Consider the following 24,234-nt stretch of genomic DNA (forward strand, 5'->3'; position numbering starts at 1 on the left):
ATTGAGGGAAGATTATCTAGGTAAAATGCCTGTGTTTTGAGTGACATATTTATATAATATGCTTTTAGGGATATAAAAAAGGGTCTGGTTAACCCCTTTTTTGTTACCACCACCCCCCTTTTTTTTTTTAATTCAAAGGCAAGATACACCAATGGAACTTTTTTAAAAAAAGTTAAATGCAATAAGTACAACTTTAAAATAGTAAGTCAAAGTTTTATTACATTTAAAAGTCAGCTAACAAAGTCAACTGTACATATTAATACTATTTAGCATTTTCTGTCTTCAAAGCACAGATTAACTAACAAATTTGCAACACCCTTGGGTGTGGAAACAGACAGGGAAGGTTCAGGGAATGTGCAGAGGGCCAAAATGCTCAGCACACAGGGTTTACTACGCACCTGTTCAGAAAGGGTTCCGTATACCATGGAGAAGTGTTTGCAAAATGCTCAGCAACATGAACAGTGCCTGAGTACTATGGAGGAGGAAATGGACTGATCAGAGAGAGAATGGTTACAGGATATAAACAAGGCATACCCTATGCACTTTCCAATGAATAAAAATAAATAATGTTATTTTATTTCAGTTGTTTAAAAATATGTCATCCAGTACCCTGTATGCATTCACAAAATAAACAATTTGGACCTATGGAAAAAACATCTCTTCCAACCCAATCCAATTTGATTCCCCTCACAAGGCTCACACACCAAGCCAGCCACTTATTCATAGTATACAGCCGAAAGATAAACCTGAAGTCTTGTTTACATATAGTTTTTGTACCACTTTAACTATGCTGGTTTCTAAAACATTAAAACAGTACACCTCCTTAGTGTGGGCAAAGCTATATTGGTATAGCTAAACTAGATTAATATAAGCACCTTTATACCAGAATAACTGCATTCACATCAGGGGGTTATACCACTTCAGCTATGTCAGTTTCCAAACCAATACAGTTATAGCAGTACAAACTGTACAGAAAAGCCCTGTGAGAAAGAGCGAGACTTCCAATGGGACCTGAGGTCAACAGATTTAGACCCTGACTAACCAAGGCAAGAAACAGATTTCACAGTTGAGGACTCCTCACCAAGAAAAGTCTGTCTAGGCTCCTTGTGAATAAACCAGGAGATTCTTAGCTCATGTTTCTCAGATCTCAACTGCTGCAGTAATATTACCAAGGTAGAGAGAGTCTGAGGCACCATGGTCTAGCTCAGGGATCGGCAACCTTTCAGAAGTGGTGTTCCGAGTCTTCATTTATTCACTCTAATTTAAAGGTTTTGTGTGCCAGTAATACATTAACGGTTTTAGAAGGTCTCTTTCTATAAGTCTATAATATATAACAACTATTGTTGTGTGTAAAGTAAATAAGGTTTTTAAAATGTTTAAGAAGCTTCATTTCAAATTAAATTAAAATGCAGAGCCTCTTGGACCGGTGGCCAGGACCCAGGCAGTGTGAGTACCACTGAAAATCAGTTCACGTGCCGCCTTCGGCACGTGTGCCATAGGTTGCCTACCCCTAGTCTAGCTGGTTTAAAGCTTTATATGTTTTAAAGTGACCAAATCAGTATGCCCAATTTTTGCATCCGAACAAGTGGGCTGTAGCCCACGAAAGCTTATTCTCAAATAAATTTGTTAGGCCTTGGCTACACTGGTGCTTTACAGCGCTGCAACTTTCTCGCTCAGGGGTATGAAAAAACACCCCCCTGAGCGCAGCAAGTTACAGTGCTGTAAAGCGCCAGTGTAAACAGTGCCCCAGCGCTGCAAGCTAATCCCCATGAGGAGGTGGAGTACGTGCAGCGCTGGGAGAGCTCTCGCGACCACTCTCACACTTCACAGCGCTCCCACGGCAGCGCTTTGAAGTTTTGAGTGTAGCCAAGCCCTTAATCTCTAAGGTGCCACAAGTACTCCTGTTCTTTTTGCGGATATAGACTAACAGGGCTGCTACTCTGAAATCTTTGGATTCTGAGTTACTCCAACCGCCCACCAGGGGAAATGGTTACCAGAATGTGCTTAAGAAGTCTTTCTTTGAAAAAACTGAGACAGGAACCACCACAAATACATCCAAGGGTTTTAATTAAATAAACTCTCTCAAAGGAAGTTCAGCATGTCTCATGTGCGCTGTTCATGCTGACTTACCAGTCTGCAGCTCACTTTCTATCTAATAAAATGAAAGAAGCTGAAAGAACAAAGCTCAAACCTTAGATGCTCTGCTAGCAGCTCAACGCCACATTCTCAGTTCAGAGATACAACCATACAGATGTTATAAGTGACTTGCCCCAAAGTCACTCAGTAATCATAATAGCCAGGATACAAGTCCCGTGACAGACTTGTGAACCAGAAGCAATCACAAGCAGCTTGTCTCAATACTTCAGTTTATTTAAAATAAATTGCTAATTCTCTGAGATATTCACAAATTCAAAATGTTCTTGACGATTGAAGGGCCAAAATCCATGTGCTGTGTATGTAAAATCCTAACACAGGCTATGTCAGCAACTTTTTACAGGCTAAAAGTTCAGAGTTTGGTCAAGAGACCGAGAGGCCTAGCAAACAGTGAACAATATTCTCAAGAGAAGCAGAACAAAAGACACAAACCTTGCTTTTTACTAAGATAAGCATGATCAGCAAATGCCAGATGGGGAGGAGTAACTGGCACTGTTATCTGAAGCTGCAACAGACCAAAGGATTGAAAGGGGCCATGTGTCTGTCTTTCTTCACTCCTCTTCCAGGAAGAGAGAGACATGCTCTCCCACATACCAATCTTGAGTTCATGGAAGAGGTTCAAGCATGTCAGTATTAGATATGACATCCTCCCTCATCCCTCCCAGATACCAATGTTAGCCTTTAGAAACACAATGGGCAAACTGAAAAACAATTTCTATTGCCATGTACTTTTCAATGTCTTTTTGCTTTAACCCCCAGGAATGTACCTGTTGGACAACCAGAAGGGCGACCTCATTCCTATGGACCCCAAATCAGAATTCAACATACATATTTTATACATTGTTTAAAGGAAAACACCTGTGTACTAACAGTATGTTATTTGTTAACCTGAAACCATGGGTGGAGACATTATGTAATCTTCAGACTATTGGCTACTGTGCTTATCTTGTCTTGCTCAGAACCTATCCAGGGGCTCAGGACCTCCTACCCCATCACTTTCCTCCATCCTTGAAAATTACATATAATCCATTGTAATCAATTGTTTGGTAGTGTCTCTGAGCCTAATAAGCAAAGTGACACTCCGCCAGAGCTGTGTATAATAAACCCACGTGCTTGATTCTACAATGTTCATTTTGTTCCTTCAATGATAAAGTTTCATTTTGTATGCTTATCAATTTAATCAAATTCATAGAACAGATCATAACCAGATTAAGTTATTTGAGTGGGAATGCTAATTTTTCCTATCCCCTCCTCATTCAAGCCCTTTTGAAACACAGAGCAGGCTACCTTTTCTCAGTCCAGGGCTTAAAAATTTGCTAAACATCCATTAGCCAGAAACCAACACAAAAGAGAAATAAAAAACAGTGAGACCTAAGTGAAACCTTTTGGTGAGATGCCCAGACTTCCCTTCAATTTCTAACTGCTGACAAACAGGAGAGCAGTAAAAAATTTTAACAGGAGTGTGTCAATGGATCCTGCTCAGAAGCACCTGGTTTCATATTATGTTCTGGCTAATTTGATGCCACACTTCCTAGTTCTGCTCAACCAATGGAAAAGAAAAGGCACATTTACTCTTTCCCCCCAACTTCTCAATGGTAAATGGTGGGTGAATTTTTCAAGGTCTACCTCCGCTTAACTGGAGCACATGTACTAAAGATGCTTGTTTCAGGACCAATTATTTAAATGCAAACATTAGCAACTCTATCCATGACACATCCTAAGTTATACATTTTGGAACAGCTCAAATAGGTGTGAGGAAGAAGCCAGTAGTGTTTCTGGACAAAAGAACTGGAAGAAAATGCCCTACTTGTGAAAATTCCAAAAGGCATTGAATTAGCTTTGCCTGCTAGTTTAAATAGTTAGAATGAATAACCGATGTCAATGTCCCCATATCATGTTTCCTCAGAGAAAACCTATGTCCTCAATATTTTTATTGGTGTGTTCTGTGAACTAACTACAGTTAGTGTAGAAATTCCATTTATAATTTAAGAATTTAATAGAAAAATGTTGGAGGTTTTCAAAAGTTTGTATAGAGCTGGTAATAAATTTTCCAAGAATGGGAACCTCATTTTCAGGTTTTCAAAGGTTTCTTTTACAGTTTACAGTGAATCTTCCTGAAAAAAAACCACACAGACACACAGATTGTTCAATATAGATTTAAAATAAATAAAACAATCCCTTTGGAGGCCTTGGACATGGCAATAACTCTCCTCTGCAACCCAAGTTCTAAACACAACACAAAGAAGCAAGAATATCATTTACTTTCTTCTCAAGAAGGAAGAAAAGTGGGATGCAGACTACCCTTTTTTTTCCCAAACATGGGCACCAAATTAGTTCAGATGCCTGACAAAACATAACCAAATGAACACTGCCAAACAGATGGACTGTCTGGAACCTTTGAAAAAAAAAAGCAAAATAACAACCAACACATTTGCTTGATTCTGTGCCAGATATTGGAAAAACAGAAAGAACACTTCCAAGATAGATAGGATGTAATCACAGTTTGCCTATTTTGCCTTCTGGAGCAAGCATGTGGGCAAAATTCATTTACAGTAAGCAGCTGAAAATATTCTTCTCCCAGCTACAGTACATGTGCTGTGCTAAATGTCACTCCCTTCTGAAGTGTGAGGGCACACAAACTACAATCAACATCCATCACAAAGTAAATCAGACCAGCAGACTGACAAATCTGAGCACGAAAAAGCACAGAACTGGACAGGCAAACTTAGAAGCACAATGTCCATAGTGTAGTTTATAGCACATCTATACATTTCATTACAACCATTTTCAGCTGCTGTGTATAAAAAAATAGTCTTCCTCTTTTGTTTTGAATGAAAGTGAAATTATTTATTGTTTGCATACCACCAGCATGTGAGGCATTTAAGTTAACATGAATAGTGTTATTTAACAAATTCACTGCATTATAATCCATTCATATAAAATATATTTGTCTGTGCACTAACATTGCTAATTGATATCAACACATCTCTGTGAAGCATCTGTCGATTAACCATTGGATGACTCAGAAGATGGAAAAAAAAAATGGATTTTATAGGCCTCACCAGAAGTGGATAATTTGTTTTCGGAATTATTTTAGTTTAACTTCGCTAGGAAATGGAATGGTCGATTTAAAACTTAAGCAGACTCCTGATATATTTTAAAGTCTGTAATTTTTAAACTACATTTGGTAATCTCATGTCTTCTTTTAAAATATTGGGAAAGATGTCTAATCTATAAAATAAGTACGCCTCTCCCCGATATAATGTGACCCGATATAACACGAATTCGGATATAACATGGTAAAGCCGCACTCCAGGGGGGCGGGGCTGCACGCTCCGGCGGATCAAAGCAAGTTCGACATAACGCAGTTTCACCTATAATACGGTAAGATTTTTTGGCTCCTGAGGACAGTGTAATAGCAGCGTAGAGGTGTAAATAAATATAAATTCTCATGGCTACTTCACCATGAACAATTGGAACATAAATATCTAAACAGGAGAGAAAAAAAAAAACTATATTGCTTAATAGTTTTATTCATATAAATAATCTCCCCCCACTCTCTCTCCATCTTTAAACACTGTGATAACTGATTAATCTGTAAGGAGCTTTCAACGTTAGTATTCAGAAGCCTCACTTATTTTCCACTCCATCAGTTCAACTTCTTTCATACCTACTATACCATATCTTTGTTTAAAGATATAAGAAAATTCACTTTGAACCATAATGCAGCTATTGTTCTGGTAACTTCAAAGTGAACTTGTTCACAGAGATGGTTAAAACTGTTAAACTGCAACTAAGAACACAAACTACAATGTGTTCGGCTCTTTTACAGCAGCACAAACCAACGTAACCACAATAAAGTCAGTAGAACAGCTCTCAACTTTCACAGCTGGATGAGAGAGCAGAACTTGATCCACTGCTTTCAAGCAATTTTTCAGTCTTACCCTCATGAGATCTGAACAGGAAGATGGAGCCAATGTGGGACTTTATTCCTAAATTTCTAAGCTTGTTTTTCAAATAGTGCAAACCAGCAGTGGTTTAATCTGCCCTCATTCCTTCATCACTTCTAGTCTGGCCTTTACACTTATAATGGCAAGATTACCGCCAGTAAAAGGAAAACAGAGGAAGGGACAGAGTAATAAAGACTACACAAAACAATGGGGAACACTCTAAGGAACAATCCAGTATTAGGCAAAGGAATGGAAAAGATGACCTAAAAGACCTTTCCCAGCTCTAATTTCTTGGAGTCTAATAAAAGTTTGTTTCTGATGAGAGGCTTTTGCCAACTCAAAGAGTAACAGACACGTTTCACTATACCAAATTACAAGGTAGGCCCCTCATTCTACACCTTTGCTACTTCTGCCTCTCACATATCTGGTGCGGTTTTCCTTATTGTAAATTATAGCTATCTAAACAAGCTGAATCTTGAAAAAAAAGTTGGCAGAAAATTTCAGACCCAGTTAAATGATGACTCCCACATCATTTCAACCTTCCTCTACCTACCATTTGGATTTTGTTGTCACACAAGATCAGTGGTGGCACTTTAGATACTGGAGGGTTAAGTAACTAAGACCTATCCATGTTTCCAGACTAAAAGTGAGGGCACCGAAGCCGCCATTCTGGAGTGACTTTACAATACCATATAGTAATAACCACACGCACTGCAGTCACACTCACTTATGCTTTACTGTTGTGGACCATTACTTTATGACACTGCATTTTTTATAGGACAAAGCAAGTAAACGCCAGTGAGATGGCTGCACCAATGAGGCTCTAACAAGACTCACCAGGATAGAGTGAAGGCACTAGTCAAAGGAAGCTCATTCCAAGGTCTGGGGAAGGGGCTGAGCCCGAGGATTAATAAAATGAGAGGAATGAGTTGGAGGGAAAGAATTATCAGCTCACGCAAGACAAACATCTGGAGGATCGGTGGGGGACGACAGAGGAACTCAATAAAATGGGCATCCTGTGGGAGAGAAAAACCTAGCAGAGGAGACAAACCCCCCAGGGCTGGCAAATCATGCAGATTTCAGAGTGGTAGCTGTGTTAGGTTGTATCAGCAAAAACAACGAGGAGTCCGTATAGCACCTTAGAGACCAACACATTTATTTGGGCATAAGCTTTCATGGGCTAAAACCCACTTCATCAGCTGCATGGAGTGAAAAATACACAAGCAGGTATAAATACATGAAAGGATGGGGGTTGCTTTACCAAGTGTGAGGTCAGTCTAACAAGATAAATCAATTAATCATGCAGAACCACTGGGCAGCCTATGAACACCCCCAGGCCAGGACTGTGCTGTGGCCACAGGTGAGGGCAGTGGGGTCTAGCAGCCAGAGTGAGCTGGTGGGAGGACAGGGAGCGGGTTTTGGTCAGAGCACTGGATCTGGTAGCTAGAGGGGGGCTGTAGCCAGAGATCAGGGCTCCCGGGCCTAGCAGCCAGAGGGGGCTGGTCAGGGGGTGGGAGGACAGTGGTCAGGGCACTAGATCTGGCAGCTAGAGGGGGCTGGGCGGGGCTGTAGTCAGAGATCAGGGTTTAGCAGCCGGAGGGGGCTGGTCAGGGGCTGGGAGGACAGGGAGAGGGCGGTGATCAGGGCACTGGCTCTGGTAGCTAGAGGGGGCTGGGCGGGGCTGTAGCCAGAGATCAGGGTTTAGCAGCCGGAGGGGGCTGGTCAGGGGCTGGGAGGACAGGGAGAGGGCGGTGATCAGGGCACTGGATCTGGCAGCCAGAGGGGGCTGGGCGGGGCTGTAGCCAGAGATCAAAGCTCCGGGGTCTAGCAGCCAGAGGGGACTGGTCAGGGAGAGGGCGGTGATCAGGACACTGGATCTGGCAGCCAGAGGGGGCTGGGCGGGGCTGTAGCCAGAGATCAGGGTTTAGCAGCCGGAGGGGGCTGGTCAGGGGCTGGGAGGACAGGGAGAGGGCGGTGATCAGGGCACTGGATCTGGCAGCCAGAGGGGGCTGGGCGGGGCTGTAGCCAGAGATAAGGGTTTAGCAGCCGGAGGGGGCTGGTCAGGGGCTGGGAGGACAGGGAGAGGGCGGTGGTCAGAGCACTGGATCTGGCAGCTAGAGGGGGCTGGGCGGGGCTGTAGCCAGAGATCAGGGTTTAGCAGCCGGAGGGGGCTGGTCAGGGGGTGGGAGGACAGGGAGAGGGCGGTGATCAGGGCACTGGATCTGGTAGCTAGAGGGGGCTGGGCGGGGCTGTAGCCAGAGATCAGGGTTTAGCAGCCAAAGGGGGCTGGTCGGCACGGGGGAGGGGTTGTGGCCAGACGTCCTGCGGGAGGCAGGCTGGCCAGGGGGGCTGCCCCCATCCCATGCCCCGGGGGCAAGGAGCGAAATGCCTCCCCCTTCCCAGACTACACATGTTGTGACCCCCGGGGAGGGGGCGGCTCCCCCAAGCCTGCCCCGCCCCGAACCCCTCTCCAGCGGCGGAGCCGAAGCGCCCCTTCGAGGGGAGACCGGGAGGGATATAGCCCAGTCTCCGCTGCCACCCTCCGCCACGGTGGGCTCCTTACCGGCTAGGGCGGCGGTGCCAGCTCCTCAATCCTTCCGCCAAGATGGCAGCCACTCCGAGCCCAACCTCAGGCAGCGACTTTCCAAAGTCGGGTGGACACTGCACATGCGCAAAGTTGGCGACGGCGGAGGCGGGTGAAAACTACAATTCCCAGCGTGCCCCGCGGGTATCACGCATGTGCGCTGAGTGGACAAGCGCTTGCGTGGGTGGGGTAGGAGCGGGCGGCTTACGCCGCTTGTATTTTTGCATGTGTTTTATCTCCCTGGGGGTTTGGACGTTGATTTGGTTCCCTCGGAGGCAGGAAAGGGCTGAGCCATGGGGACCTCCGGACAGGGATCTTGGAAAAGGGGCTTTGTGTGGGCAGTGGGATCTCCAGAGAGCGGGATCTGGCGGGAGAGGGCTCTGTAGGCATGTTCAGAAGGGCTTTTGACGCTTTTCATAGATGCTAGAGCAGTGGTCCCCAACGTGGTGCCCGCGGGCACCATGGCACCGACCGGGGCATTTATGTGCACCCGCCTAGTGCCCAGCAGGGGAGAGAAGCCACAGCCGCGCACCTGAAGGGGACAGAGAACTCAGGGGCTGCAGGTTGCGGGCACTGGTGTTCTCGGTTCCTGGCAGGCGCAGGGCTGCGACTTAAGCTGAAGAGATGCCATGGCCCTGCATGTGCCAGGGACAGAGAACTCCAGGGCTGTGGGTGCTGGTGTTCTCGGGCCCTGGCAGATGCGGGGCTGTGGCTTAAGCCAGAGAGAAGCCATGGCCCCAGGCCTGCCGGGGACAGAGAACTTGGGGGCTGCAGGCTGTGGGCACCGATGTTCTCTGTCCTCACAGCTTCTCTCTGGCTTCTCTCTTCTCTCTGGACTCATATATTATGTTACATTAAATATGATGTTTTTTGTATTATTTAATGTACAAATACAAAATAAGCCTTGAAAAATTGTTGGTGCCAGCCACACTCTTCTGAAAACATGAATGTGCTACTGGCCACAAAAAGGTTGGGGACCACTGCCCTAGAGTACAGTTATTCTGTGAAAAGTGGCATTGAAGGGTTCCATTTGTAATCTCTAAAGGCCCAATTAATGGCAAATCTCAAAGGAACATGGCCTCCTTGCAAATCAAGTGCCATCTGGATCGATTTTTGGCAAGGTGCTTAAGGTGGTCTGTATAACAGTGTATGTGCAGAATCTAGCCTCAATTGGGGCTTCTAGGTGCTGCTGAAAATGACAATAAATATAGTGAAATCTCTAATGCAATCTTCAGTGTGTAGATCTAACCAGCTCCAGTATAAAATATAGCAACACTCGGCACCTTAGAATGGAGATAGAAACACGATAAAGTTTCAAAAAGAGATTTCTGTGTTGCATGGATCTATGTACCTCATTAGAAAGAATGAATAAAATGCACTTACAGCCCTGAAGACTAAAGTCCTTTTCATCCACAGGTCTGTTACAGAAGGAGGGAAGCAGGGCAGCCTTCAAACGCTGCCTGCTACACCACTGTACCACAACCTTCCCCTGGAGGAGTGGGTTGTCTCTATGGCTATGTCTACACTCACATTCCCATCACTGCATTAGTTCCAGTGGGAGCACTGCTGACATTTAGGCTGTTGTCTAATTCTCTTTGGAGCACAGTAATTAAAACACCGATGGACTGACTGCACTCCTGCCCATCACCCATGGAGATATACCATTGGTAGTGCAATCATGGGAAATTTTAAGACAGCTGAAAGTGTAAACAAGGCATCAGAGTGAGAGGATAGTCCAGTCTCCATGGTCTGGTTAATCCTCGTCTTCTGATGAGAGCACCAACAAGATTGTCAATGAATAGTACAGTAGAATCCTTTTTTTAATGAACTAATTGGAGAGTGAACTAATTGGAGCCACTGCAGTAAGTGGATCTAACTATGTCAACTTCAGTTACGTTATTCACATAACTGAAGTTGCGTAAGTTCGATTGATTTGCCATGGTAGTGTAGACCAGTCCTGAGAGTGCCTGTCATGAACCAGGACCCTATTGTGCTAGCTGCTGTACAAACAGTACAAAACAATGGTCCCTGCTCCAAAGAGACCACTGCAGCCCTCCAGTTACAGAAGCAATTTTCCTAATGGAGACAGTTGTCTACTGGGGCATTGGACTAAAAACCCCAAGCAAATATCACATAAGCTCCTGAGTAGTCATCAGATCTTACCTATTTTCATTTACTGCTGACCTAGTCTAAATATTAAATAGCAACTTAGCACTTTCAAATGCTTTCAGACTTTGGAAAGTTGCTGATGAATAGGAATAGTAATATTTATATTTCCACAACATTTTTCACCTGAGGATTTCAAAGCACTTTATTAACATTTATTGAGTCTTACAGCTTCTTTGTTAGGTAGATAATTATTATGGCAACTGATTAACATTTTACTATTGTCGATGTGATTTTGAATTTTGCATTTGTAATAACAATTTCTCATGTGCCATTCTTTCTGAGTCCGAACACACTCAGTTTGTCCCTGAAGATGGAATAATGCCGTCCCACAAGGAAGTGGGTGAATGTTAATTGTTAATTATCATTTGAAATCCTCCTTGGCTACTCAAGATCTAGATATCAGCAGGGACAGATACTTGGTTTCCTGATTGTTGGAAAATATTATCAAAGACTTCAAGGGACATGAAAAACTATCATTTCCTGGAGAACCAATGGGGCGAAACTAACATGAGTAATTATTATGTATGGCAATTGAACACTGCTGTGTTGTTGAACTGCTCCCCAATGCACAATCAGAGGAATTTTGAGGTGCATAGGGAAGGAAATGACACCACCAAGAAAGGAATGTATTTTAAACAGAAGGACACTGTGTATTTTGGAAATATTGTTTCCTACCTCCCTGCACAGGAAGTGAAGCATTATTTTTCTCCATATGAAATGGGACCTAAAATCATAACATCACTGCTCTGCTGAGGCCTTTTTAGAGCCAAATCAGGTCAGAGAGTGCATGCAGTTACAGTAATGTGCTGAGACATGTTGTCTGTTCTGTAACTGAGCATTTGTATAGTAGATTCTCTTAGGAACCTCAGCAGTACAGCATGGCCAGAATTCTCAAACCTGCATGTCTAAATATATGCATTTTAACCTTAGGGAGGTAGTGAATTGTAGGGCCGCGAGCAGGGAGACAAGTCAAGCCAGAGCCTGAGCAACTGCAGCAGCGTCAGCAAGCTAGAAGGAGAAGAGGGTACCTTTACTGACATTTATGAAAGCATCATGCATGGGGCATTCATGAAAGCATCAGGCATGGGGCTGTGAATAGAGCTAGCTGATATTTTTCAGGCTTTTTTTTTTTTTGGTTAGAAAAATTACCCTTTTTGGAATTAGAAATTTTTGCAAAAAAAAAAATTTGTTTTTCCAAATGTTTTCTGTGTTGTTGACAAAAGTGGCAAATAAAAAAGTCAGTTTTTTAGTTTATTTTCCTCTGTCCCCTCTTCTGACCCCCTTTTCAGGGGAGAAATAAGGGAAGGGAAGGAGGAAAAAATCAACATGTTTGATAAAAATGTTTATAAAAACTTTGACTAAATAGAATTTTTTTCCTTTTCTAAATTTGTCAAATGAAAATAACTGATTTAAAAAAAGTTTTTTTTAAATTTTCAACCTGCTCTGCCTGAATTTGGTAAGGAAGTGGGAGCAGATGACAAATGAGCCCTAGGCTCAAGACCTTTGAGAATCACTGACTTGCAAGGCAAATGGAAAGCCAGGGTGATGGGGCATTGCTGAAGAATGGTAAGTAATTGAACCTCACTGGCACAGTGATCACAAACATTACACAAACTAAATCTCTGAAAGCTTTGCTGCCTGATGACTCTGTGGAGGCTTAGGGGAGATGAGGCTCAGGCCATAAGACATGGTCATAGCATGGAAACCATCAGCATCTCTGGCTAATTGATATGGTTGCTGGCATCCTGAGCAGAGAAATTGAGGCCTGAATGAGCGAAGTAGATGAAACAACTCATTCCCACTTTGGAGATGCTTCTTTCTGGTCAAACTGGAGGCAAATTGGTGTGAAGAAGCTTCCTCTGTCCAGTCTGTGTGGTCAGAGGGCTTCACTCTACCAGGCTGTGAATCCAGCATCTTTATCCACCAATACGTTTACTCTTTCTATTGTTAAAGAGAACATAGACAGAGTAGCTGGGACTGTCAAAAAAGCCTAAGGGACTGGAGCACCCAAATCCCCTTGAACTTCAATAAGGGATCATTGCCTATCTCCATTAGGCCCCTTTGAAAATCCCAGCAAACAGTGAGATGTGCTTTAGAAATGCAGATGGTATGGAAGGAGGGAGACTTTATTTCATTTTAGACCTCTATTGATTTCTGCCTCAGGCAAGCCTGCAGTTCCTTGGTTTGTTTTTCTGTAAATGATCTACATTCCAAAAGGCTAAAACATCCAGTTAAGTTCAGGGAAATGATGCAAAATGTATCAACTTTGATTTAAAAAAAAAAATTAAGGTTGAAAGTGTGTTTCACTGAAGTCCAGCTAACACCTCAAAACTCAACATATATCAGGGCTCCTAGGAGCTATGGTAATACAATTAATAAATAATAATATCAAATTCTGAACAAATATTCTTCACCTTTTAAACCTAAAGTATTAGACTGTCTGGAAATGAACACTTCAGGGATCCAGCCCATTCCCAGCGCCTTATAACCCTGCACAATTTGCTCTCCCCATCCAACTTTAACTTCTTTCGGGGCAGCAGCTGGTTCTACAGCAAATACCTTGGATACTGAATCACAGAGTTAAGACAGTACTGTTGCCAGGGAAGAGTGAGCTGTTATATTTGCCCCAGCATCTGCTCTTAACATACCAGATGTGGTGCTCACAGTTTACCAGATTGGATTAGGGAAATATCCATATTAGGCTAAACTTGCCACCCCAGGTTTAATCCTCAGCTTCACTGAATTTATGCTTGGCACAGCTGTGAGCAGAGATGGTTCTAAGCCACCTTTATATCTTCCCAGAACCTGGGGCTGGCTAGGAACCAACCAGCCCCTGGTGCAAGAGGGCTGCTCTAATGTACGGAGGTTAGACCAGAACCCAGTTGAATGCCTTTGCTGAGGATTTCACATTGGTTTGAACTAACCCTGATACTAGTTCCATTGACTCCAGCAGAGAATTCTCCTCTGGTTCTTGTTTCACTAGCTGGAAGCAGTGGGTGCACAGGCTGCAAGTCCCTAGATATGAGAAATGAATCTCTTGAGGATATGCAACAAAAAAAGCCAGCCATTTTTTAATCCTTGGATCACCTCTGCTGCTTGTAACAGGCAGTGGCATAAAAGAGAAAGTGACAAGTGTTTTGAGCAAAAAGGCTCTTATGTAAATTGGAGACAGTCCTCTCTTACAAGGTCTTTGAAACAAAGGTTACCTCTGCCATCTGTTGGGGAGTTACTGTTGGGAAGCAGCAGCTACTGAGAAACACGCACACAGAATCAGAATCTGGTGGTTGGGGATCTGTGCTATAGAGAAGTCCTGATCAAGTGGGTTGTGGTGAAATCCAGCTTCAATTACATTTGGCAACAGGTTTGTACCTAATTTAACGTAATTGGGGCAAATGTTACTTTTTACACCAGTGTAAATACAGACTAACGGCAATGAAACTGGAGAAAGTGCTGCCGATTAGCATCAGTGTAACTCAGAGCAAAGTTTGGTCACTTATGTTATTTATATTGAAAAACCCAAAAGACCCAGTCAGGACTGAAGCCCCATTGTGAGGATCTGTGCAAACTCATACAAGCTCCAGTTCCTGCCAGAAGAATTAACAGCTTAAGAAGATAAACAACATATGAAGGATGTTGGAGATGGGTATATTCAAAATATGAACTATTACATTAAATACTTTTGTGAATACAGTATTGTGTGCACATAATACATTATATGCCAAAGCACCGAGTTAAAATAACATTAAGAGTGCAAAGTCAAGCACTTATAATTTAGGAAATGCCAGAACTAAGGTGCTCGTGCAACATAAATTCGACTCCTTTGTGTGTATGCATTATAATATTCTTTAATCAGCTGATCAGACAGTAGTGTTACCAGAGAACCCCTGCTTCATTCAGGGCAAAGGATGGATGGTTCTCACTGAATCGGTTGCTATTCAATATTTCCTTTTATCCTAATTGTTTAGTGTGTGTCCACTGGATAAAAGGAAATATTGCATTAACTAACCTTATTTACTGCACCTCATCCAAACCCTGCACTGAGTACAAAACTATTAATTTTCTTATGTGCGTTTCTGTACTGCTCTCACTGTAATATCTGAGTGCCATGCAAATAAATGAATTTATCTTCATGAGATGAGGGGGTATTAATATCATCTTTTTACGGAGGGGGAACTGGGGCACAGAGAGTGAGGTCAACTGTGTCTACTAATGTTGCGTGCCCCAGATGTCTCAACACAGGCACCCAGAAAACGAGGAACACCCAATTAGTGACCCCCAGTGCAGATTCTGGTTTAAGTGACTTCCCCAGCATCACACAGGAACTCTATGGTAGCTCTCGTGGGTGGCATTTAATTGCCTTAGTCATGAGACCATCTTGTCTATATTACTGCTTCATTCACTACACAACCCTGATTCGCTCCCAGAGCACAATCCAGTCCTGTGCACTGAATGAGGCAGGGGCCCTGTGGAAAAAAATAGTGTATGTTTATGTCATTAAAGACTATCAATGCACAATATGTTTCTTATAATGCACATCATGCGCCATATGCTTTAGTCAATTAAGTCATTGCACTCAGCACAGGGGTAACTGGGTGAAATTCTCTGGCCTGTGTTATACAGGAGGTCAGGCTAGATGATCTAATGGTCCCTTCCAGCTTTAAAATCTAGTTAGTTATGAATGAATCACAAGGAAGCCAAATTAGAGTTGTCAGGATAACCTTAATTTTAGCATTTTCTAAGTGTTGAGTGCTTAACTTTGCAACCATCATATTCTTTTAACATCGGTTTTTAAAAAAATTAATTTCCTAAATTGTTTAAAAAGCAAACTAAAAAACCCAGAAAGTTCATCATGTGGAACTCTATTGATCTTCACAGTCATTAGCAGGGTTGGGATCTTTAGATTCACAGTACAGGTCTCTGCCACTTGAGCCAATAGAGTAACTGATAGCAGTAGTAGGCTGTTATCCTATATGTAACTCAACCACTAGAGCAGAATGAGACACACTCCGCCAATGAGAGTCACAGGTGTTTGCCACAGAGCACAAAAATATTGAGGCATAGAAATCCTGAGTTTGGTTTCAGGTTCTGGAGAGGAATGGGCTCTAGAGTGGTTATAGACCTTTCTGCTCCTGTCCCCTGGACTCTTGTCCCAGTCCCTGTCTGCTGCTATCTACTGTCCAATGGCTCCTGCCCCAGATCTCATCTGCTACTGTCCATCTCTCCATGATGATTATCCCTACCTCCCCTTGCCTTTATCCAATCCACTTGGAACCTGTTCTTGTCTCCTTCTATTCCAATCCCCACCCCCAAATCATGCCCCTTATAAGCAATTTTAAGCTACTGAAAACTAGGGTGTTATAATGGAATGTGTTAGACAACCTTTATAATAGATGGAGCTGGTAGCTTGTCATAAACAGATAGCTAAGGGTTAATGTCTCTTTCACCTGGAAAGGGGTAACAAACAACACCTGACCAGAGAACCAATCAGGAAACAAGACTTTTTCAAATCTGGGTGGAGGGAAGTTTTGGATGTGAGTCCTTTGTTCTTGGTCTGTTCTCCTTCTGGGCTCTGAGAGTAACCACAGGAATCTCCAGGCTTTCTAATCTTCTGTTTCCAAGTTGTAAGTACAAGGATAGTAAGACAATACGTTTATATTGTTTTTTTGTATTTACATGTGTGTAGTTGCTGGAATGTGTTAAATTGTATTCTTTTTGGATAAGGCTGTTTATTCATTTTTTCCTTTAAGCAATTGACCCTATATAATGTCACCTTGATACAGAGACCAATTTTATGTCCTTTTTCTTTCTTTTTTATATAAAGCTTTCTTTTTAAGACCTGTTTGAGTGTTTTTCACTGGTTAAGGCTAAGAAACAAAGGGAGGGGGAAAATCTCTGTGTGTTAGATTTACTAAGCCTGACTTTGCATACCCTCTGGGTGAGGGGGGAGAGAGATTTGATCTCTCGGTACTTGTGTTTCAAGGACTTGAAGCAGGGAATCTCCTAGAGTAACCAGGGTGGGGAAATCTGGGAGGAGGTAAAGAGAGTGGAATCCCTTTGTTAGATTCACGGAGCTTGAATCTGTATATCTCTCCAGGAACCCAGGGAGGGAACACCTGGAGGGGAAGAGGGAGAAGGGAAGTGGGTTATTTCCCTTTGTGGTGAGACTCAGGGTATCTGAGTCTTGGGGGGTTCCCCAGGGAAGGTTTTGGGGAGACCAGAGTGAGTCAGACACTGGAATTCTGGCTGGTGGCAGCGATATCAGATCCAAGCTGGTAATTAAGTTTGGAGGTTTCATGCTAGCTTCTCATGTTCTGGACTCTAAGGTTCATATCTGAGTAGGACAGTTATGACATGAGTGGCAGTGGTGTGGGATAAGATAAGAATCCAGAAGCCAGTAGGAATATTATTTTCTTTTTCTCTACTAGGGCTTTTATGCAGAGAGAAAGGGTGGTTTTAAAAAGAACCAGAGATAATTTTTTTTCTGTTCTCTGGTTGCAGTTTGGCTTGCATATTAAGCAAGGAACTATTAAGGTTGACAAAGGGTCTTTTGTTAAACTATAGCACTCCGATTGAGAGTCAAGTACCCAGCACAATACACATGCAAATAAAGTGTTTTTTCTGGTTTACTTTACATTTAAAAGATTAGCTAGAGGAAGAAAAAAAAAGGCACTGTTGCTAGGCAGACCCCAGGAGGCAACAGAGAGCCAGCAGTTCCAACAATAAACACCAGAGGGCACCCCAACACAAGAAAACAGGAACCATGACTTCTAAGGCAAAAATGGAGGCCGAGGAAAAAATCGAAGACGCAGAGCACAAGCGAGATATGGAAAAAAAAAGGAACTAGAAATAAAACAGAAAGAGCTGGAACTGAGAGAAAGAGAAAGAGAGGCAGCCTACAAAAGAGAGCAAGCAGCCAAAGATGCAGACCACCAAAAACAGCTGGAACTCCAGAGGGAAGCCCACCGGCAGGCCCTGGAATTAGAAAAGGCTAAGCAACAGAACACAGCCAACCTAACAACCCTTCGCCAATTATGGTTCCACAGCACAAGAAATTTCCCACCTACAATGCAGGTGATGACCCTGAGGCCTTCTTAGAAAATTTTGAAAGAGCCTGTCTTGGGTACAGCATCCCTGAAGACCAGTACATGGTAGAGCTGAGGTCACAGCTCAGTGGACCCTTAGGAGAGGTGGCGGCTGAAATGCCAAAGGACAGAATGAGCGATTATAAACTGTTTCAAACCAAGGCCAGATTCAGAATGAGGATAACCCCGGATTATGCCCATCGGCGTTTCAGAACCCAAAAGTGGAAACCAGATGTGTCATTTCCCAGACACGCCTACTACGTTGGGAAAAATTATGAGGCCTGGATATCAGGAAACAATGTTAAATCCTTAGACGAACTGCACCTCCTCGTACAAATGGAACAGTTCTTGGATGGTGTTCCTGAGGACATAACACGGTACATACAAGATGGAAAACCCAAAAATCTCACCAAGGCGGTGGAGATTGGAGCCAAATGGATGGAAGTGGCAGAAAGCAAAAAAGCTACTGTCAAGGGGAGCGAATACCCCAGGGGGCACACTGACAATAAACCCTACAACCGAGGACAGCCAAAGACCCCACCTACAACCCAAGTAAAGCCACAGACGCCCTATTCTTCCACCTCACCAGTCTCCAGTAACCCGCCTCGACCCAGTGACCAGTCAGCTGGAAGATGCTTTAAGTGTAATGAACTGGGACATATAAAAGGCCAACTGCCCAAAGAACCCTACCGAGTGCAGTTCATTACACCACCATCACACCAATGATCCCCAGGCCCAGATTGCCTCTCAAATACCCTTGGAGCGAAGGGAAACTTTGAGAGTAGGCGAAAGAAGGTTTACTGCGTGGAGAGACACGGGGGCACAAGTGTCAGCTATCCACCAATCCTTCGTAGACGCCAAATTCATCACCCAAAGGCCCAAGTGACAATTTACCCCTTCATGTCACAAGCTGTAGACTTGCCTACAGCTGAAACTGCCTGTCCAGTACAAAGGGTTGGTCAGGAATGTGGACTTTTGCAGTCTATGACAATTATCCCATCCCCATGCTACTGGGGGAAGATTTGGCCAACCAGGTGAAGCGGGCCAAGAGAGTGGGAATGGTTACACATAGCCAAACCAGGCAAGCTTCCAGACCCATCCCTATTCCTGAGCCGTCCACTGAGGCCCCGTCGGTGTTACAAGAGACCCAGACAGAGGTAGTGGACCCAGATCCCCTGCCAACAACGGAAACAGCCACACTGCTTCCAGTCCCAGACCAGGAACTGGAAAAGCAGCCAGCACCAGAACCGGTGCCAGCACTGACGACAGTGCTTGCAAATCCATCTTCAACCCCAACGCCAGAGGGCGCCAGCGAGCCTAACTGGCAGAAGCAGCAGACACCACACCCAAGAGGCTCAGCCAGAGCCTGAAAATACTCTCTGGTGCACCAGCGGAGAGCAGTTCACCAGCAACGGAAACAACCCCATCACCTACATCGCTTCCAGAGGGACCAAGCCCAAGTCCACAGTCTAAGGTGAGAACTGGTGTCTCCAGCTTCAAGGGAACAGTTCCAGACTGAGCAGGGAAGCAGATGACAGCCTTCAGAAAGCTTGGGCGATGGCACGGAGCACCCCACCACCTCTCAGCTCTTCTAATCTATCCTGGTTGTTGTAGAAACAAGGACTTTATACATGGAGACTCTTTCCGGTGGACACCAGGAAGACTGGCATCAGCAAAAACAGTTGGTGGTTCCAACTAAGTACCGGGGAAAAGCTCTTAGCTTAGCCCAATGATCATCCCAGTAGCCATGCTGGTGTGAACAGAACCAAAGACCAGTTGGGGAGAAGTCCTTCCACTGGGAGGGGATGGGCAAGGAGTTGCCAAGTATGTCCGGTCTTGTGAGGTATGCCAAAGGGTGGGAAAGCCCCAAGACCAGGTCAAGGCCCCTCTCCAGCCACTCCCCCATAATTGAGGTCGCATTTCAGCGAGTAGCTGTGGATATTCTGGGTCCTTCCCAAAAAAGACACCCAGAGGAAAGCAGTACATACTGACTTTCATGGACTTTGCTACCCGATGACCGGAAGCAGTAGCTCTAGGCAACACCAGGGCTAAAGCTGTGTGCCAGGCCCTAACTGACATTTTGCCAGGGTAGGTTGGCCCTCCAATATCCTTACAGATTCGGGGACAAATTTCCTGCCCGGGACCATGAAAGAGCTGTGGGAAACTCATGGGGTGAATCACTTGGTTGCCATCCCGTACCACCATCAAACCAATGGCCTGGTTGAAAGGTTTAATGGAACTTGGGGGCCATGATACGTAAATTCGTCAACGAACACTCCAATAATTGGGACCTAGTGTTGCAACAGTTGCTTTTTGCCTACAGGGCTGTACCACATCCCAGTTTAGGATTTTCACCCGTTTGAGACTTGTGTATGGCCATGAGGTTAAGGGGCCATTACAGTTGCTGAAGCAGCAATGGGAGGGGTTTACGCCTTCTCCAGGAGCTAACATTCTGGACTTTGTAAGCAACCTACAAAACACCCTCCGACGCTCTTTAGCCCTTGCTAAAGAAAACCTAAAAAATGCTCAGGAAGAGCAAAAGGCCTAGTATGACAAACATACCAGAGAACGTTCCTTCAAGGTAGGAGACCAGGTTATGGTCTTGAAGGCGCAACAGGCCCATAAGATGGAAGAATCATGAGAAGGGCCATTCACGGTCCAAGAGCGCCTGGGAGCTGTTAACTACTTCATAGCATTTCCCAATTCCTCTCTAAAACCCAGAGTGTACCATGTTAATTCTCTCAAGCCTTTCTATTCCACAAACTTACAGGTTTGTCAGTTTACAGTCCAGGGAGATGAGCTGAGTGGCCTGAAGGTGTCTACTACGAAGGGAAAAAAGACGGTGGCGTGGAAGAGGTGAACCTCTCCACAACCCTGGAATGTCTGCAGCGGCAACAAATCAAGGAGCTGTGGCACTAGCTTTGCCCCATTGGTCTCAGCCACCCCAAGACGGATGAACGGGCGTACCACTCCATTGACACAGGTAATGCTCACCCAATTAGAACCCCATCCTACCGGTGGTCTCCTCACGCCCAAGCTGCTATAGAATGGAGATCCAGAACATGCTACAGATGGTTATAATACGCTCATCTACCAGTGCATGGGCATCTCCAGTGGTTCTGGTACCCAAACCAGATGGGTGAAATATGCTTTTGCATGGACTACCGTAAGCTAAATGCAGAACTCGTTCGGACAATGTCCAGTGCCGCGCACCGATGAGCTATTGGAGAAGTTGGGACGTGCCCACGTTCATTTCACATAGACTTAACCCAAGGGGTACTGGCAAGTACCGCTAGATGAACCTGCCAAGGACAGTGTCAAGCATTCGTCACCCGAATGCGGGGGTGTATGAATTTAATGTCCTTCATGCCCCTTATAAGCAATTTTAAGCTACTGAAAACTAGGGTGTTATAATGGAATGTGTTAGACAACCTTTATAACAGATGGAGCTGGTAGCTTCATCAGTTGGGTAATCTCTCCACAGACTCATTTCTTCCAGAGGACTATGCGGGAATTTGAAGGAACAAAGATGCATTAAATTATGTCAGTCTACTAGCCTTACCGATTAGTTCACGGAGAGCATTCCATGCATAAGGGTCCCGTGGGAGAATTCACAAGACACTTGTTAAACAATAATTGACTGACAGACTCGGATATTTGCTGGGGAGGTTGGGGCTAGAAGACTTGCAAGGCCAATCCTAGACATAGGTGGACTATGAGTTACAGTTGTGTGTCCACAACATAAGGGAGAGTCCCTTATGCCCCTGCACAGGCTACCAGATCTTGGATCCGGCATACAGAAGTAGATGCTGTGTGGCTGCTATTGTCCCACTCCAAGAGTAGGTAGGCGGGAGTGGATGGGGAATTGTCACAGACTTGGCTCTGCTCCCTTTTTGCTAGCCTGATAGCAATAGGTGCTGGAACTTGGGGTGTGGGGGATGCTGCAGCACCCCCGGCTTGAAGTGGTTTCCATTATATACAGGTTTACAGTTTGGTTTAATGGCTCTAAGCACTATAAAAATTGTTCCAGCCCCCTGTTGTAAAGCTGAACCAGCACAGGGATGTTCTAATTGCTACAGATATAAACCAGTTTATTCTCCATTGGGGCAGGAGGGAAGGCAAGGGCTGGATGTCTCAGAGGGATTTGTGTGAGAGATCTGGCATGCTCATACCAATCAGGGAACTGAAACTGAACCCTATGACTTAAGCGACCAATCATGGAGTATCCGCTGCAGCTCTGACAGCAAACACTGATCCAGAATTCTCATAGGGAACTAACAAAATTTAAAAATTTAAATTAAAAATTTAAAAAATAAAAATAGCACATAAGTTTGCAAAAGCTTTTGAAAAATGAACACATCTGGGGAAATATTCTCTGCTTGCAGCTATTTCACAAACAGAAAAAAGAGGCTAAATCTATCAATAAAATATTAGTTGTGATCTATTCTCTCAGCTTTACCTCTGATGGTTGTGAAAAGCGGATTTCACAGAGCAAGGTAAAGGGGAACAAGAGCAAAGCCAGTGTAAACATGCACAATGTTGCCTATTGGCCTGCTTCATTACAGGCTTTTTGTCCCCCTGTAGAGCTGCAGGCATTGGCCATTAATGAATGTAGGAACCTAGGCTAGGAGGACCAATGATCTGGTCTGGTACTGACTGTCCCTGAATCTCCTCTGCAAACACACTCATTCATAATAGGTTAGTCAATTAAAATACATAACAACCAAGTCTAAAGTTTAGAACAGACCAGTGACTTAATCTGCATGCCTTCAGATCAGCCATTAGCAATTGTCGAATCTGCAATTTCATCACTTGCCGAATAGCATTCTTGGAGTGTCTCTGGCTTTTTAACTAATGAAACCCTTTGATCCATGGGTGATCCATCAACAGTCACCAGTATGGTATAAATGTATGATAGATCAGCTAGTTAGACATACTAATAAAATCAAGAGATGGGAAGGCGGCTGTTGTGCTTTCTCCTCAGAGGCAGGAGTTTCTGAAAAGATAAATCTGATTTGCTTTGTTTGTGCCACTTGACCCCATTGGATCTGTAGGAATTATATAATAATATTATGACGTATTACTTAGGCCTGGCATTCATTTAAATATTATACTGGTGTAGTTGTGTTGGTTAGGTGTGTTGTTTTTTTAACTGACATAGCTATTGGGGTAAAAGTCCTACTGTGGATATAGTTATACTAGCGTAACTGTGCTTACACTAGTATATTTTATGCCTGCTCAGAGAACCACTGTAAGGTATATTGGTATGAGCACAGTTTTACTGGTGTAACTGTGTCACACTAGGCTGGATTTGCCAGTTAACTATACTAGTATAATTATACCAGCAAAACACCTCCTGGTGTAGACAAGGCCTTATATAGTACTGATAGCATGTGAGGTATTTTACAGACATAAAAGCCCATGTTCTCAAGAGCTTACAATCAATGAACTGCTCCTGCAAATATTTTTGCATTTGTTTAGTTTTATGTAAGCTGGAACACTGGTGGGGCGAGCGGAGTGGAGCAAACCCCCGTGCTCACAACATGCTCCCCACCAGGAGCACCAGGTGGGTGGAGTGGGTAGGGGCACGGGGTGGCCCATTTCCCCAGGCCCTGGGTTTGGCCCAGTGACTAATCCACCACTAGGAGGAGGGTGAGCGGGCAGCCGGCCAGCAGTGGTAGAGGAGATCTTCAAAAAAGGTAGGTCCCCGCCTGGGGGAGCCAGGCCCTTGTGTGGGGCAGTGGGACCTGAAAGGGAGCTGTGAGCCATGTGCGCTGGAGTGTCATCCAGAAGCTGGGTGTGTGCCTGTGGCTCCGCGGAACCCCTGGCCAGAGGGTCCATCCATCGCTCCCAACAAGGCCTGATGCAGGGGGTGGGAGGAGGTGTGGCTCCAGTCCCTCCTGCCCTCTCAGCCCTCACTCCCCCCCCCCGTAATTGCCCACCCACCCTGCGTTGGGACCCCAAATATCGCATGCTGGCTACGCCACTGCTTATGTATCTGAGTATTCCTGTTGACTTCAGTGGGACGCACATGTACAAAAATGTATAAAATTGAAGCTTGTGCATAGGTCTTTGCAAGATTTGCCTGTGTTCTGCAGGAAGTCAGACTAGATGATCATAATGGCCCCCTGCCTAAAAAACCTATGAATCCTATGGAGATCAGAGCTTAAAGACTCAATCATATCGCCTTGCTCAGGGCAGTGGTTTAACTGACTTCACTGGGATCACTCTGGTAAATGGTTGCAGGATCACTCCCTAAGACTGTCTACACTATACGCGTTTAAACCAATTTTAG

The 24,234-nt window shown here is 44.4% G+C and overlaps 1 protein-coding gene across 1 annotated transcript in view; it reads right to left on the reverse strand.

Annotated features, from left to right (window-relative positions):
• ITCH (itchy E3 ubiquitin protein ligase) overlaps positions 1 to 8,798 on the reverse strand; it is a 119,735-nt gene extending 110,937 nt beyond the window's left edge. The window contains exon 1 of the mRNA XM_030533805.1: positions 8,668 to 8,798. The gene's annotated coding sequence lies outside the window, so the exon portion shown is untranslated. The remainder of the gene's footprint in view (positions 1 to 8,667) is intronic.
• Positions 8,799 to 24,234: the final 15,436 nt, after the last annotated feature.

The sequence above is a fragment of the Gopherus evgoodei genome, chromosome 14 (genome assembly GCF_007399415.2).
Source record: "Gopherus evgoodei ecotype Sinaloan lineage chromosome 14, rGopEvg1_v1.p, whole genome shotgun sequence".
Classification (NCBI taxonomy): domain Eukaryota; kingdom Metazoa; phylum Chordata; order Testudines; family Testudinidae; genus Gopherus; species Gopherus evgoodei.